The following is a 16,804-nucleotide window of genomic DNA, read 5'->3' as shown; positions in this document are numbered from 1 at the left end:
TGGATAACTAACTGTAAGGACATTAACCTCATATGTATATTACTACATGCTCGTGGGAGAGATTTGTCTAGCAGACGTAAACATGCCTTGAAACAGAACCCTGCCTAATGGCACACAGAGCACCTCAGTGCACCTCACCACATGCCATCTGTATGACTGGCTGCATGGCTGTTATCTAAACACATGACATCTGCCTGTGTCCCTCTTGGTCTGGGGCAATATGTGCTGATCCTGTAACTATGAGTATAAAGATGTCTATGATTGTGAGGGCTGTATGGCGATTATGCCAGTGAAGTTCAAACCTCCTATGTTTCCATAACATGATGTAAAATGTTCTAACAGGCTCACACACAACCATGGCTACATTGAAGCTAGCACCACTTCCAATCACTGCATGCAGAACACACCAAGGGACACACATAGTGCAAATTGGCTGTATGTAGATGATAACACTTACCTATATAATGGTACACACTACAGATCACAGGAAATGACACCTACAACACACCTCATGTCTGCTAGTACTGTTGGTTCAGGACATATTATGCTTGATGATATCAGCAGGCTTTGTTGCGGTCAGTTCTTTGGGTAGGCCACATCACATGCTACAAATAAAATTCTGCAAAACTCTACCTATTACGAAGATGATTAAATGTATGCCATCAGGGCACACACATGCACTAAGTAGCCTAGAGTGAGATTAGAACCTCTGTCTATCTAGTTTTAAGCACTATAGATCACAGTACGTATTGCACGTACCACAGCTTAAGCCTAGATGCTACAGTGTCAACTGGTAGTCTTAAGTTAGATGACATAATAAGGCCTTATTGAAGAGGGCAGTGTGAAAGCCAGAAGCAGGTTATATGGCCCAAAAGTCAGTGGTGACTTGTGCCATCAGACTGCAGGACTGCAGCTCCCCAGCTGAAAAGAAAATAAAAGAACATTTTATAATAAAATATATTTAAAAATTAATTATATAATTAATTATCTGGCTGGCTGCCATGCTCTAAGTGAGTCCAACTGACTCGCAAAGTCCCGGAACTCGAACTGCGCTTGCTCGGTGAGTTCTGGGTTTCTTTTTTTTTTTTTAATTAGTTTATGTAAATCTAGACTGCTGTATAAGCAGTCCAGATTAAGGAGAAAAGACATCTGTGTGATGCCCAGAGGTCTATGTGGTTTAACCACACAGTAAAGTGGAAGGGGATTGGACTACCACGTCCACAGTCACGTATGTGATGTGGAGGGGTGGATGGCTACTGATTGGTTCTCGTTCTCTTCCTGAGAAAGAGAGTGAGTAACAATCAGTAATAGCTCAGTACTTGCTACTGTTGCTGAGCCAGAAACAACTTTTTGTTTGCTTTTTCCTTGTTTTTTTTTTCTTTTTGGCTTGCTGGCTTATTATGGAGAGTTCTCAGACTGAGAGAAAATTGATTTGGATTCCTATCCTATGGATTCCCACCTAAATTGAGTTTGTGATTCATTTTTTTTAACTTTAAGTTGAAGTAGGTGCCCGACTTGGATTCCTTGTAAAAAAAAATAGTATATAGATTCATTCATTGGAAGGAAGTTCATTAGTCTTTGAATTGTTCCATTGTTAGCACTTAACAGACAGGAAATCAGAGTCTGTTGCTGTTTGCATGTTTTTAGTTTGAGGGTGCAATGTTCTGCATTGAAGATGGACCAATGCTTGTAACTATTTAGAGCCAACAGATAAATTACAGACAGCGTATGCGAGCAGTTGTTTTATGTTGAGCTGTGGGCTTGCTGCTAGTGTAGATTTTTTAACATAGGATACATCATGCTCACTGTTCCAGAAGTGTTTTGTTAGTTTTTAAACAATTTTGTTAACTTAAATGTTTGATCAGATTAATCTAGTGAAGACAGCTTGTAACAGGCAGAAATAGAAGTAATCCAGGTGCTTTTCAGGCTTGATGCATAATATCCAGGGTTGCATGAGGGACTTGTATGAAAAGTTGTAGCAGTTAAGTGATTAATCTTTAGCTCATAATTAGTAAATTATTAGGATCCCATATTGGCATTCATTATGAAGAGGAAGGAAAACAAACTCAATGAATTGCTAATATGTAGCATGTATCTATATGTTAATTTGCATTTTGCAACCAGATTCCTTTTTTCTGTGTGCATTATTGCTGCAAACTGTTCAGCACCCCAATCTCTTGTTACTTAGCTGATCACCATTATCTTTGGCCCCATTTTTATGGCTCAGTTGTTTAACATTAATTAGTAGTACCAAGATGAATTAGATGCAGGTGTGGGATATGCAGTATTCACCTGTATTTGCATGCATCTCTTTTTGGAATTGAACATCTCTTTTGCAGTAGCCAGCTAAAGTCTTCAGATGAAGTGTGTAACAGAAACATTTTACATCATCGTTAACCCTTGCTTCATTAGATGCACAGGATAGTTGCTGGCTGCTTGTTTTGGGGAACATGCAATAGCTTTGGTTAACTGCAGTGTCTAGCTTGGAGTCTTATTGCCTTGAGTTTTATCCAAGAGCATTAAAGATGTGCAGAGTATTCTGAATACTTGCAGTACAATGTAAGCTTCTGAGGAATGCAGACGTCTCCACTAATTAAAATTCTGCATTTTTTTCAACAAAGTCCTGCACTTAGGGAAATCAGAGTACCTGCCTAGACGGTTACATGACATGCTGGTTACATAAGCATGCTGATGTCTGCATCCCACCAGTTTACCACTAAGTGTGAGCACTCACTCCTACTCAAATCAATACAAATAAATAATGCCTTGATTTGGCACCCCATTATCATAACATGTGATTTAAGTTAAGTATATGCAGCTCCCTGACTCACAGGTAAGTGGTAACTCCAACAGAGACTAGAGGTGCAGTGCTCCCTCCTTCAGATCCCTTGGGCTGTACTCTGGGTTTTCTCCCTCTTTGCTGGTGGAGATGGCTGAAACGACTAATAATTTAAGATAGAGTGACCCACATCAACATAGCAGTTTCTCTTGTAATTACTTTTTAAGTTAAACAGTTATTTGATAGCTATTTTTATGTAAGTAATAATGTTTTAATATGTTGTCTTAGGAGCTGCTTTTGGTATCATACACTTTGAAAGACACTTGCTTCTCTGGAACCCATGGCATCCTGAAACTGTTAATGTTTAGTTGATTGCCTATGACTGATTCTTTAGAAAGGCATATATTCCTTTATCTACTACGTCTATTTTTTTGTGTCTGTGTGTGTAGTGTGTACAGATTTTCACATCACATTTTTGTTCCATTTTTCATATTATTGTGCCTTTCTGGCAAATTAGTGGCAAATCATTGAAGATTGAAGTTAGAAAATAATGACAGACATTTGAGTATCAGATTTCATACCCTTCAGAAAATTCATACTAATGCAAAACCTACTATTTTATAAACTTTCTATGTTGGTAAGAGCAATATTTAAAAATTGTCCTTATTTTGGGGAGCCTTTGTCCCACTTTTATTTATGGAGTTGTCAAGATTTCTTGCTCCGAGGTTGAGAGTATGACAAATGTGCCAGGGCCATCACTGTGGGCCAGAGACATTTCAGATTGTGACGTACTTGTTGCACCCCACTCCCCCATGTAGTGACTCTGGATGTGTCCAAACAAGGCAAGGAGCAGTTATGCAGTGCAATTGTGCAGAGTATCCTCCCATCCAAGGTAGACACAAGTACTACAGCGGCTTTTCATCTGTCCTTGATTTTTCAGAATGTTTTGGTTTTCTATCATATTGTTATACTGTTGATTTATGCTTCTCATTATTCAGAAAATGCATGTTGTTGCAGTGCCTGTTGCTCTGTGTTTAAGTAGCTTTAATGATCATCGGGTAAGCTTGTCTGAGATTGTAATATGCGATAAGCTTTAATAAGCATACTGTTAAAGAATTACCAGCACTGAAAGCCTTTTTGTTGTTGCCATGCAAAGAATATTTACATAACTAGATAACGTATAAGCCTTAGGTATTGAAATGCATATGACAGTATTTGTAATAAAGAACAGGATTACAGTATTTCCAGAAGCTCACTACATTTGTTGGAGACTTTAATTCATCGTTTCAGGCTTTAACAGTAAACTAAACAGGATGCCAATCTATCATGTGTAGTCCATAACCTATGCAGTAATCCTTTAAGCAATTTATCTTGAGCTTGTTTCTTGTTTGCTGTTCATTTTTTACTTTGATCATGTTTTCCCCATGAAACAAGTAGATAGTTGTTGTCAGGCAGCAGATCTTTTTTTTGGATAAGAAACATCTTCACAAGTGGGGGTATCACAGAGACTGCTACTATCAGTATGTTACTTGGTACTTTTATAAAGCTAAATTTAAATTATAATTAGAACTGCAGTGCAAGGAAAAGTGGTTTGAGTTGAGTGCTGCTTGTTTTTTTATACTTGATTTTGACTGGCATTCCAGTAATGTATTTAAAAAGTAATTTATTTTTTCATGCCTCACAACCTTTTTGTTTCCATCTAGATATTAAGTAAGCTGCCATGCAGCCAATGCACTGAAATATTGTTTTTCTTCTGCATCTCATTTTGCCTTGATTGGACTCTCATAATGATGGGTTGGAACCCAGGGTAGCGTATTTAATTAAAGTCCCAGTTTTTATGATTTTAAGCATAGCTCCGCCCTTTTATAGTTGGTCATACCCCTTCCTATTGGTCCCACCCATTCAACAGTCTCCTGCAGCCCCCCTTTGATTCAAAGTCAACAGCCACCACTACAAAAACTGCATAAGTGCAGGTGGATAGCCCATGAGGTCATGGCTGCTGTTTTGCAGGGATATACATGGACATGCATGCACACACAAGGGCACCAAGTGGCCTGTAGTGAGATTAGAACCCCTACCTATCTAGTCTTATTCACTACAGATCACAGTACTTATTGCACGTGCCACAGGTTGAGTCTCTTGTATATGTAATTGCAGGCACAGTACTTGTGCATTACACAAGCTAGGCTTGTGCTGAACAGCATCTGTGGCCTGCAGAGTGATATTGCTTTGCACTGTTATCTGCATCTAGTATCCCAGAAATGGGATAACTGTTATTATCCTAGCTATGTATGTACACTTACCAGTATGGCTATATGTGGCTGCTTGCAGTTAGATAGGCAAACCTGTAGGCATGAACACTGTGCATTGTCCATGCATGGGTTGATAACATTATACATTATACCAACTGCTCACCTGCATCTCTCAATGTGGTGACATCCAGCAGGCACAGGGGTCTGTAGATAATTGGATCATTTACTGGTGTGCCCTTAGTTTGGATACTTTGAGCAACAGTATGGATGTGTGATAGTGCAGATGTACTCACAATTATCCGGGTATATAGGACAATACAGACATCCAGATACATATTTATGTAATTAACAAGGATGTATATATAAACATAGCTCTGTGTGTGTATGGTATGTATATGTGTTCTGTATATATATGAGGAGAGGTTATGCATCATTGTGATATATCATCTTTAAATTTCTAGTCTCCCACCAGGACACAAGTGCTACTCAGCAATTACATTCTGCTTGCCGGTAAGCCATTAGACCTCAGGAATTTGTTTTAAAAGTGTTCAGATTTGTAAAGTAATACTTACTTTTTCTTTTGTCTTGGTTGGCTCTGCCCCACTCCGTTTACCCTCGCTAATGCTCAGGCTCTCTTCGCTCCCCTGCCCTGCCCCCTATTACCTCCCACCCCCACTACCTCTACATTTATAGTAATCACAGCCACACCCACAGCTCACCCACACATCACCTCCATCAATCACAGCTCCTCAAGTCATATCACATTATACCACACCAACTTGTTCCACACAAAATACTCCCAATCACTCTCATTCCCACTAGTCATTTTTTACATCACCCACACTACTTCCCCATCCACATATAGTGCAACCCTATAATTCTTATTCAGACCCCCACACCTAGAAACAACTTAAACTTTATAACCATGACTATCACACAACTAAGTCTAGTCTGTCTTCTCATAATTCTTTACAACACCACAAGTTGTCACTCTAGCAATATCCCTAAACTTAGTAGCACAACACTGCATTATGCACTCTCATATACAGACACCGCACATTATAGTAATATCTGCCCACAGTTATTCAAGAACTACATAACGGACCAATTCAGGACTAAACACATATGCTCTCATTCCTACTCCAAAAAAACACAATACTTTCTCACACTCCTCACCAAACTCCAACATCTGTATAACCATTTTAACTCCAGGCTCACCATAAGTGGGGATATCCTCCCCAATCCAGGCCCAAATCCATCCTGTCCAACTCAAACTGCTCCAACACAAATGTCAGAACATAACATCCCCACTTTCTTTATCCCTGGGCAAATCAACAACAGCAGCAAAACCAACCATCTTTTAATGCTAAATATTAATATTAGAAGTATCAAAAATAAAATACCTGAACTCCAGGCCACAATAGCACACTACTCCCCTGACATAGTTGCTTTAACAGAAACCTGGCTAAATAAAAACATAGCTAACTCAGAAGTTCTCCCTACTGGCTAAAATATCATTAGACAAGACAGACCACTTCGTAAAGGGGGTGGAACTGCCTTACTGTACAAGTCAAACTTAACTGTCCATCAATTACCAAACTCCTACCCCTCCCCCAATAATTGGGACATACTTATCTCATAACTTCAACTTCACCCTAAAAAAGTCATCACCACAATTATTATCTATATTCCACCTAGTAATACACCTGCTAGCCTTGAAGACTTCTTATCCTGGTGTTCTTCCACATACTCACAAGAAACCCTTATTCTGGGGGACTTCAACCTAGATTGGTTCACCTGTATATCAGAACCACCAAGTAATCTAATAAATCTCCATGGCTACCAGCAGCTAGTCCAAATTCCAACTAGATGTGATAAAAAATCTAAAAGGGAATCCATCCTTGACTGGGTCCTAACTGACAACCCCACATTGTACCCTCACACAGGCAGTCTCCCAGACACCTTAAGTGACCACAACATAATATACTTTATACGTAGTAGAACAAGCATATGCAAAACCACTAACTATATATCCACTAGAAACACAAAGAAATTCTCTCCTGAGGTCCTCAACACTTTACTCTGTAACTGTGACTGGACCCCCCTAAAAACCCTCCCACTTGACCAGGCTGTAGATGTTTAGTCCTGAATTGGTCAACAAAACATTTCTACAACACCTAGACACTGACGCTTCGTTGCGCAAACTCAAGGTTAGAACCTCTACAAACCCCTGGCTCAGTAAAGAAACCAAAGAAATCCTCAAGTCCAGAGACACCACCTGGCTTTACTATCAAAAAAACAAAGAAACACAAAGCCTAACTAAGTACCAAGAACTGCACAACCGTGCAAAAAAATGCATTAGGCTGGACAAAAAATCCTACTACACAACATTACAAACTAAATACCAACACAACTCCCAAAAATTTTGGAAAAATGTAAACCAGCTACTAAAATCCACCCAAAAGGCTACCCCCAAACCAACCACCCCTGACACTAAAGTTCCCATCGAAACACAATTCAACTCCCACTTTGCGAACTCAATTCTATCCTTAGTATCACAGGACAGTTCCTTCCTCACCATCCCCCCAACACAAATAACACTAATACAAGCTTTACCCTCAAAACAGTTTCCACCACTTCAATGAAAAGCATGCTCTCCAAACTAAAACCTCATCAACAGCAGCTAAACTACTCCCCAGCTATTTCTTGAAACTCGCAGCAGATGCTATTGCTATCCCAGTCACCACTCACATAAACAGATCAGTTGTTGAAAACTATGTGCTCAAACTCTGGAAAATATCCTATGTTACACCTATACATAAAGGCGGGACCTCCACTGAACTTAAGAACTGCAGATCCATTGCTTTACTCTCCCCCTGGCCAAAATCCTAGAAAAATGCATCCATACCCAGATGCTAAACTATCTCCTAGACAGCAACATCCTGTTTCCTACTCAGCATGGTTTCAGACCTAACAAATGAAACGGCAACCTCCTCCAGAAAACCAAACCAACGAAACAAGAAGTGTGCCAAAAGGAGAAGCAACCCAACTGTCCAAAAGATTTTATTCGCCAACAAGTTAAAAGTGAATAAATGAACGCTGTTAACAATCCATGCGTTTTCGTCCTCCACGGACTTCATCAGATACAATTCCATTAACATTTTTGTCCTATTATATACATATTAACATCAGTGCCCTAACCAATCATAAAGTTCGTCCAATTATACAATAACTTTTGAAATATAATATAAGGAAGTTTATATTTCAAAAGTTATTGTATAATTGGACGAACTTTATGATTGGTTAGGGCACTGATGTTAACTTTTAACTTGTTGGCGAATAAAATCTTTTGGACAGTTGGGTTGCTTCTCCTTTTGGCACACTTCTTGTTTCGTTGGTATGGTTTCAGACCTGCCCATAGTACCACTACAGCCCTCCTCTGCTTCACAGACACAGTAAACTATCTCAGAAATGAAGGCCTACAAGTGTCAACTCTTTTTTTGGATATATCCAAAGCATTTGACACAGTCTCACACCAAATCCTGCTAAACAAACTAAACCAATATCATCTATCAAATTCCACTCTTACCTGGTTCCAAAGCTACTTAACTGGCAGGTACCAAGCTGTGAAATGGGAAAATGTTCTCTCTCCTCAGCTGCCCATAACTATAGGAGTCCCACGGGGTTCTATCTTAGGACCACTACTATTCAGTCTTCACAAATGACCTCCATACCTCCACACAGCATGGATCTATAATTCAGTATGCAGATGACACTACCTTAATCTGTGCTGCACAAAACATTCCCGCCCTCCTGCAAACAACTCAGCTAGCATTCTCTGGCATTGAAAACTACCTTACCAAAGCTCAACTTATCCTTAATCCAAAGAAAACTCAGCTTATGATTATAACCAGTTCTAAGAAAAACACTAACAGTCAATTCACTATCTACTCCACTAATGCTACTCCAATTGCTCCAGTGGCACAGGCTAAGCTATTGGGAATAACCATAGACTCCCACCTAAAATTTGATAGTCATCTCAACTTAACTATTAAAAAAGTACATGCCAAACTGGGGTCGCTCTACCATATCAAACCATTTCTTACCAACAACACAAGATCAGCCATTGCTCACTCCCAACTTCTATCCACCCTACTCTATGCATCTCCCATTCTGACTAATCTCAACAAAACTGAACTAAGAAAAATGGAAGCCTGCTATAACAGAATTGCCCGCTTTGCTGCAAATTGCTCATATAGAACTCATCACTGTACTGCTTTGAGACAGCTCCACTGGCTTGAACTGCCCAACCTCCAAACCTACAATCAGCTCTGCCTCTGTCATTTGATCTATTACCTCCCCAATAAGTGTCCTGCCCTCAAAAACCTAGTACAACATCACTCAGCCAAAAGGCCTCTTAGATCATCAAGCAAACTACTACTAGAAGTCACCAACAGCTACAATAGCTTTGGAGATGCACTATATAGTAGTTCAGTGGCTAAGAAATGGAACTCTGTCCCTACAAGCATTCAAAACACATCATCCAAAGCCTCCTTTAAAAACCTCATCAGGCAACATCTCAAGGAAAGTTGGCAGTGCCATGATTGCTCCCCAGGCTAGTGAAAGCGGATAACACATACATACAAAATCTAGAGCACTTGATAATAGTTTTCAATCTTACTCACAAACACTGGCTAATCTACAATGTATGTACTGTACCTGTGTACTATTTATGTATTCTACCTATGTTCCAAATTTCAGCTGTACACCACAAATTATTAATTACCTTTATTTTTAAAATTAATATTTTTTTGTTTGTTCTCTCCACTGTAACTGTTTATGTGCCGCATACCACTTTAAAAACACGTCTCCTGTAATTTGTGTGTATACTGATCATGTCTAAATAACTAAATGTGTCTGTAATTTTTCTTTGTGGAGCTTTTCTCCCCGGGCCTCTGCTGAAAAAGGGCCTTTTCGGCTCAGTCAGATACCCCCAGTTAACAAATGTAAAATAAATAAATAAATAAATAAATAATATATATATATATATATATATATATATATATATATATATATATATATAGCTATATATATCTGTATATATCTATTTGACACTATGTAGCGATAGATATACTATGTATGTGAGAGAGAGAAAGATGGTGACAGATGGATATGTATATGAACACTCCTGTATGTACAGACATATCTATACACAATAGGTCAGTCTAATGATGAGGCAACAGAATTGCGCTCATTTTAATTGTTTGGGCATGCCCAGTGTTACTGTTAGTACTTGTGACTCCAGGCCACACCTACCTGTACTCCAGTCCGGGATTTTGTGTGTTACAGACTATAGCTCAACTGTCCAGGGTTTTGCAGAATGTCCAGATGTTTGGCTCATAATTTTGGTTTGTTCCTCATAAAATTTGTGGGTTGCTGGAAATCACATGGAAGAACGTAGGACTGAAGTCAGTAAATAGTGACATACATTTGAGTTTCTGACTTCAAATCCTTCAGAAAAAATATCTGTTGAAACAAACCCTGTTATTTTAGCAACTGTTTAAGTTTATGAGAGCAGCCTTTGTTCTCCCCCCCCCCCCAATTTGGTCCGGCTTTGAAGATTGCTTGCATTAAGAGGTTGAAAGGTATGTTACAGATACTGACATCTGTCCCTGTTTCTGCAGTACTGCACATCACTTATTATGTCCACTGCATTCCTCAGCTGTCTGCTGTACTTAATATGTGACTGAGGTTCATAATGTTACACTACACACAGACTGACAGTCTGTGTAAACATCAGCTTAATAATACCTCACATGCAAAAGATGTGACTACTTCCAGATTAGAACCATCATCACCATCACCCACACTAACTTCCTTAATCCACTGACCCACACAGCATGCCAGACAGAGAAGAGTCATTCATCACACAATCAACAGCATAAATATGTGTGTTGCTCTTCCTACATTACGTCTGACATATAATGTGTAACCAAATTCTATTTTACAGCCCTGAGATTGCATGGTCTGCTGATATACCATTGCTGACTTACTGTTAAAGCAGTTATATGGGGACACTGCTGTATTGGGGGTGGAGCAACAACAGCACATGATCTGCTAGGATAGACAGTAGTCCAAATATCATATGACCCCACTGTTTAACATCTCCATTCACTGATGTAGTAAATATTCATACCATGAGGCTAGTGATTATTATTGGACACATACTATTGGACTGGTTACTTCTGTCCACATAGCCCACTATATTTCCTTGCATAAATGCAGCAGATCCATACATTTGATACTATATTACAGTAATCATTACAAGTAGTATGTAGGTTAGAGACTTACCTTGTGACTGCAGAAGTTGACAGGACTGTAGTTCAGTGCTGACTCTGTGTGATCCAAGCAATACACAGCCAATACATAGATAGGTATAAGTTGTGTTGGTTGTCTGGCATCAACAACTTTACTATATGTATGTGAGTAGGAGTAAGGTGTCAGTCCAAAGGGTGCTAGGTTGTCAGTGAATGTGTTATGCATTGCCTCTTAGCCAAAGCCAGGGCATACATCTGCCTATGGGGATATCATTAGGGATTTCCTCCTCCAAGTCCTCCTGTAAATGTCACTGTGGTGACCTAAGCACTGGTGGGGGACTGTGTATCCCTTTCCTTTGCTGATCCTGCTGCAGCTGTTTCTGCAGAATCATATTGTGTAGCATGGCACATAGTGTGAACATATTTGCACATCTGGCTGGAGAGTACTGCAGGGCTCCATCAGATATATCAAGGCACCAAACCAAAAACCACAATAAAAAAATAAAACAAATGGATATATAGAACAACAAACCAGTGACCACCAAATCTTTTATTACTCTTGCTTCTGATGTCTCGGCCATAAGCCTTCAAGGAAGGTGAAATCTGAGAAAAGAAAAACATGTATATATACTATAGCTAATTATTCAGTAAAACAATTAATGCATCAATTAGAACAAATTAAAGTCCTTAAAGCAGCAAGACTACAAACTACAATAAAATTCTCCAATTAAACTCTGAAGTCATGCCCTTTGGGCTTAAAGTGTCAAACTTTAAAATATAAAGTGCTTCTTTATACAATAACTTATTTTTCAAACAAGAATCAAAGGGAACTTCATCAATCCTTTCTAACACTGTGCCTTGCAAACCTATTAAGAACTTTGATGTACAGCTTGAAAATGCATCACTACTGAACTGGATTTTTTAACATTAATTATGTCCCTAATATGTTCCAACAATCTGACATTGAAAGCTCTCTTAGTTTGTCCAATATAAACCTTTTCACAAGGACATTTCAAGGCATAAATAATGCCTTGTGTATTACATCTAAAACAACATTAAATCTGGAACTTTCTTCCATTAATGTATGCAAAACTATTTGTAACATATTTACAAGCCTTACACCTACCACAGGTCTGAGTTCCTATATATAAATGTAGATCTGGATATCTCCAATGTTTGGGGACTACATACTCGAGTGCATAGAGGAGATCGTAAGTTTACCCCAGGGGTCACATCTGTGTCACTGCTAGACAGGGGCACAGTAAACTAATTCTATTGTATAAGGGGGCCTTCATTGTGTCACTACTAGACAGAGGCACAGTATTCTAAATCTATTCTGTGCATTTTTGTACCATTTCATGGGGTGGTGAAAGCCACATCACTATGGCTAGGCTTACAAATGCCCCAGGGCAGATAGCCTAGTACTAAACTATGAAACTATGAATCTAAAATACTAGGTTGTAAACCTACTGAGGGCATAAAAAATTTTCCTCTAACTAACATATTTTTCAAACTTCTCCCCACCCTATAAGATATTTTGAGTTGCTTAGAGAGCCAAGGATATGTTTCGCTTTTGGATTGAAGAAAATCCCAGTAATGTTTTACCAGATTAATCAAAATTTAACTAAAAGAACTATAAGTAGTAGTAAAATATATATCCATATCAGCATTCACTGAATTACAACCATATTTAAATGGCTTAACTAATCTCCTGTTACAACTGCGTTAACCTTAGAAACTGCCTTGAAAATAGTTTGACTGCTGTAACTTCTGCAATAAAACATATTACAGGTTTTTGAGATTTCCTCTCAACTCCGAATCAAAATTACACAATCTATGTATCTGAAGTAGCTCACTAAGAGGTAAAGCATCTATTGTATGTGGTGGGTGACAACTAGTAGCTTTTAAATAATTGATGCCCCCTTCAAATTTTCTATGCACTCAAGTATGTAGTCCCCAAACATTGGAGATATCCAGATCTACATCCAAAAAAGAAACTTATTTACCCTTCTGCACACTATCAAATTTAAGCCCAAATCTATTTATTTGCAAAAAAAATCTACAAAGCTATCTGCTTCATTTTCTCCCCCCTCACATAAAAAAATGAGGTCATCTATGAAGCGAGCATAGTATTTAACAAACCTGATGCAAAATCCAGATTTATACATATATACTCATACTTGAATAGTCCCATGCTTAAGTTCACATACGAGGGGGCAAATGCTGCCACCATAGCTGTACCTCGTTGTTGCTTGAATATCTCATTATTATATTCAAAGAAGTTGTTGGACAAACAAAAAATACAATAATTCTAAAATAAATTCAGTAGCAGGGCATTCACCTAGAAAAAACCTTCCGACTCCATGCCAAATGTATATGAAATATTAGTATAGAGGCTGCTGACATCAAGTGTAATAAAATACATATTTTCATTCAAAGGCACATTCTTAAGTTTTTTCCAGAAAATCAAACACATCCTTAATATAAGCAGGCAAAGATAAAACGCTTGGTAACAGTAAATGATGTAATAAACAGCCCATATTATACAAACAGTATTGTTTTCCTGAGACAATAGGGCGTCCAGAGGGATGCTCTAGATTTTTATGTATTTTAGGTAGACAATAGAAACAGGTCATACAAGCCTGATCTATATTAAACTTCTTTTTAGCATTCTCCCTGAAAAAATATCCTAACCTTACGCCCCTTATTGACTAACTCCAAATATTGTTCTTGAGCCAATATATATGTAGAAATATGTACTTTTTTATATACATAGACATCATTTAAATGTGCATAACACATCTCTAAATAGCTTGGTACATCTAAAACCACCAATCTGTTACCCTTGTCAGCAGGTTTGAAGATTAAATTGTCATTTCCCTTTAGATTCCTTATTGCAGCCCATACAGCCTTAGTAAGATTATACTCACCATTATTCATTTTTTTTAATCTATCAGTTTCTAAAGCAACAGAAAAATTCAACATTTGATAAAATGATTTAATAATTTCATTACTTATAATAGGTGTAAATTTATAATTAGAATTATTATTACTAGTATCAAACCTATAGTATGCATTAGTCAATTCATCCGAAGCACATGAGTAAAAACTCTCATTACCAGAAATGGAGTCAATTTCATCAACCACTTTAGCATCTGTTAAAAATTCATCTTGAGTATAAAAGAAACATTTTAACTGTAGCTTTCTAACAAATTTATAAATATCACATTTAATATCATGTAAACATGGAATAACAGTGGGTATAAACTTCAGTCCTGACTCTAAAACAGCTGTTTCCACATGACTCAATGAATATCCGGATAAATTAACTACATAAGATAAACAGTTACCACTTTCCTTTCTTTGAATACTGGTACTGTTGGGGACGTTGATTATACTGATTACACTGTTGCCCACTGCCATTTGACTGTCCTTCACGTTGCCGTTTTTTGGAATTAAACCCTCCTGGGCCATTGTTAAAGTTGCGAAAAGTCCATTGCATACCATCCGAGTTCTGAGGTCTCAGCAAAGACGGGAAGTTTATGGTATTATTAGCTAAAACATTACCCTCTTCCCCAGATGAAACCAATCATTAATGGATATAGCCAACGAAGAAGAACACTGTTCAGTCTGTGCATTTCCTTGTTCACAAGACACATGACGAGATGTCTTTCTCCAACTGCTTCTTGAGAGGAAGATTTTACCGTTGTCATAATCCCGGGTGTCACATACCAGTTTCTTCTTTTTCCTGGCCATTATGTCTTCCTCACGACTGACCAATTTGCTATTAATGTCACTTAAAATTTTATTAAGAAACTCAGGGTTAGTCTGGATGATCAATTTATTACAAGCAGAATTAATGTCTTTACGAAGCTCACCCTGTTTAACCCTGTCCTGCTCTACCAATATGGAAATCCATTCCAAAGAGCATTTGTGAGCTGCAAGATCCCACCGTTTATGACAGTTATGATCTGTTTCATCTTGTAAATTAAAGGGGGAAGATGGATCTTTGAACGCTCTTAAGCCCCGTAGAGTTATATCCAGTTCTAAATATTTTGAAAGACTCTGGATATTTAAAAAAATGGAAGTTTCTTTGAATAACAATTTTTCCAAGGAGTCACATAATACCTTGGTCTCCGAACTCATAGTAGCTGCACATGTTCTCCTGACTGTAGAGAAAGGATCTAATAAGCGATCATTATGTTGCACCTCCCATCTTTGCCAAACAGTGGAGGGCTCAGATAAATTGCTGCCCGATCCCATAACAGCCTCTAAACGTGAAGAACCAGTCACTCCTGAAGCAGAATGTGAAGGGAAATTAATCCCCATTCTTTGCTGTGAATCAGTCAAATCATCACTAAACACTCTAGGTAAATCCAAATTGGGGTCAATGGCCATATGAACCACAAATCAAAAACCACAATAAAAAAAATAAAACGAATGAATATATAAAACAACAAACCAGTGACCACCAAATCTTTTATTACTCTTGCTTCTCGGCCATAATCCTTCAAGGAAGATAAAAAAAATGAGAAAAAATCCCATGTGTATATATATATATATATATATATATATATATATATATATATATATATATATATATATATATATATATATATACTATAGCTAATTATTCAATGAAACAATTAATACATCAATTAGAACAAATTAAAGTCCTTAAACCAGCAAAACTTCAAACTACAATAAAATTCTCCAATTAAATTCTGAATTCATGCCCTTTACTTTAATTTGTTCTAATCGATGTATTAATTGTTTTATTGATTTATTAGAATTCATTGGACACACCCTCCCCTGATGTCAGCTACCTCATCTGTAAACAACATGGTTCTCTGCCTACACAATAGGGATATGTGGCCTTGATTACTCCTTTGTGCTATTCAGTAACTCCACCTCATTTGCATAGGGATCCGAGCCCACAGCCTGGAAACTGCAACCTTCAAAGCCTTACCATGCTAGCAACAGCACCAAGGCATCATTGCAGATACTCCACGCAGGGTCCTATAATACATTTCTGTCACTTAATATTAATTTTGTTTTTTCCAATTTTTTATTTTTTATTTTTTATAAAGCATGTTTGCACATTGTGGCACACTGCACAGACATGCTCAGATTATTAAAAAAAAAAATTAATTTAACTTATTTCCTTTAATTTGTCAGACACACAGAGGATTGTTTCATACATATCTGTATATGCCATGCCATTTTTGTCCATCTAACTACATTTTATAGCTCCCTTTGTCTGTCGATACGCATGTACACAGAATTTTTCTGTGTACACTACGGACACTGACTTGGGGTCTGCAGAGCTGCCTATCTGCTTGCTGAATCACTCTAAATGTCTCATTTGCATGAGATTCACCCGCTTATGATGTGATTTGCATTGCCACAAAATTTTCCATGATGGCACACTCATAATCGCTGCTCAGCAGCACTTA

This window comes from Protopterus annectens, chromosome 3.part1 (assembly GCF_019279795.1).
Source record: "Protopterus annectens isolate FY-2018-M chromosome 3.part1, PAN1.0, whole genome shotgun sequence".
NCBI lineage: Eukaryota > Metazoa > Chordata > Ceratodontiformes > Protopteridae > Protopterus > Protopterus annectens.
Note: the sequence above shows the minus strand (reverse complement) of the source record.